The sequence below is a fragment of the Corvus brachyrhynchos genome, unplaced genomic scaffold (assembly GCF_000691975.1).
Source record: "Corvus brachyrhynchos isolate BGI_N302 unplaced genomic scaffold, ASM69197v1 scaffold166, whole genome shotgun sequence".
In the NCBI taxonomy this organism is placed as follows: domain Eukaryota; kingdom Metazoa; phylum Chordata; class Aves; order Passeriformes; family Corvidae; genus Corvus; species Corvus brachyrhynchos.
In genome coordinates, this window is record NW_008239671.1 from 202,612 (window position 1) to 204,627 (window position 2,016).

The 2,016-nt window shown below is 55.6% G+C and overlaps 1 protein-coding gene and 1 long non-coding RNA gene across 2 annotated transcripts in view; one reads left to right on the forward strand and one right to left on the reverse strand.

The window, feature by feature from the left end:
• Positions 1 to 2,016, reverse strand: part of DCTN1 (dynactin subunit 1) — a 51,114-nt gene that overhangs the window by 47,422 nt on the left and 1,676 nt on the right.
• The window catches only part of LOC108448666, a 7,425-nt gene that overhangs the window by 4,148 nt on the left and 1,261 nt on the right, over positions 1 to 2,016 (forward strand). Inside the window, exon 2 of the long non-coding RNA XR_001864630.1 lies at positions 1,815 to 2,016. This exon is cut by the window's right edge and continues 1,261 nt beyond it. This is a non-coding gene — a long non-coding RNA (uncharacterized LOC108448666). The remainder of the gene's footprint in view (positions 1 to 1,814) is intronic.

Genomic DNA, 2,016 nt, shown 5'->3' on the forward strand with positions numbered 1-2,016 from the left:
GGCCTCCTCCCGCTCGCCCTGCGGTGGGCACTGGGCAGGGACACCCCAAATTGTGCCCGCCGTGACGCCAGACAAGGCTTGTCCCGCTTGCTCTTCCCTTCATGGAGAAATTTTGAGGAAAAACAGCCCTGCCCTAGAGCAGGGTTTGTCCCAACTCTCCAGGTACAGGTGAGCAGCACGTGTGGGTGGATGGAGTCCAAGGGGTTAATTATGGGCGGCTTTAATGATCATTAATTGCCCTGCGCCTGGCTGTGACAGGTGACATTGTGTCCCATTGTGTCCCATTGTTCCTGGCTGAGCTGACGGATCCCAAATTAACGCCCTCACCCCTCTTCTGGGCGCTGTTCCCGGGGCTAATCAGGCTAACGAGGGGATCTGGGAGCCACCAGGACCGGCCACTGTCCAGTCCCAGCGCAGGACCCCAACACATGGAACCACCCCCCAACCACAGAATATCCCGAGCTGGAAGGGACCCACAGGATCACGGATCCAACTCCTTCCCTGCACAAGGACAATCCCAACAATCCCACCCTGTCCCTGAGAGCGTAGTTGGAACACTCCTGGAGCTCTGGCAGCCTTGGGAATGTGCCCACTCCCTGGGGAGCTGTTCCAGTGCCCCAGCACCCTCTGGATGAGGAACCTTTTCCTGATTTATCCATCTAAACCTTCCCTGACACAGCTCCAGCTGTTCCCTTGGGTCACAGGGAGCAGAGATTGGAGCTGCCCCTCTGGAGGAGCCCGATGAGCCTCCTCCAGGATGGAAAAGTGACCCAACACCTGCACCTGAGCTGGAATCTGGCTTCAGGAACCGGGAGAAGAGTGACAAAACCATGGATATGCCCCCAAAAAACCAGATGTGTCACTGAGCATGGCACATCCAGGAAGAGGAAGGCCACAACGTCCCACGGAATGAAGCTGGTGGCCATCACTGGCATTCAGGGGAAGGAGATTTAACAATGCACAACTGGGATAGACAACACAAAACCCAGCTGGAGACTGGGATTTTCTCACTGGGACCACCAGGAGCTCAACCGGAGCCACCCCAGGTACCTGCTGGTCACCGGAGCTCCAGCTGCTTCCCCTCTCCATGATGGTTTAAAGGAAACTTCGTACACACAAAATCCACCCAAAATTCTCCAAAAAGCTACAAAGAGGATGAGCTCCTTCTCCTTCCCCCCGGACCTGGCAGTTCTGGGGACGACCAGGACATTTGGTGCCAAAATCTGCAGTATCCCAACAAAAACCAAGTGAAAACCACCCAAAGCAGTGGATTCAGAGCAGGATGGGGTGTCCCAACAGCTGTGGGACAAAGAGACCCCCAAAATAAACACCCCTTCCCTCAGCTGGGGATCCCAGCTCCACTCAGGATCCAAAGGGTCCTCTCTGGTATCCTCCTCATCCCTGGAAGTGTCCAAGGCCAGGCTGGATGGGGCTTGGAGCGACCTGGGATAGCGGAAGGTGTCCCTGCCCATGGCAGGGGGTGGAATTCCAGAGGAGGTTTTTCCTTCTATGGATAAAGTCATTCAGATTTTCTAAATCTTCTCAACTGGTTTAATACCTACCATGGACTCATGGCATGGTTTGGGTGGGAAGAGACCTTAAATCCCAACAATTCCACCCCCTGCCATGGGCAGGGACACCTCCCACTATCCCAGGTCGCTCCAAGCCCCATCCAGCCTGGCCTTGGACACTTCCAGGGATCCAGGGGCAGCCACAGCTTCTCGGCGCACCCAGGGCCTCTCCACCCTCACAGGGAAGGATTTCTTCCTAATTCCTAAATTCTAAAGGATTTCTGCTATTCCTCTCCCCTGCAGAATCCTCCTCTGGCATCCTGGCTGACCCCAGAGCCAGGGAGCAGCCGGGAGCAGGACAAAAGCCATGGACACAAACACTTGGAGGGTGCTCAGCCCACGGAGCAATGGCGGGGATTGGATTCCAAGGAGAGGCTGGAATGCCAAGAGGGCACTCAAATTCAAGAAAGCTTCCTCTGAGTGCAGAAAAAACCAGGAAACAGCC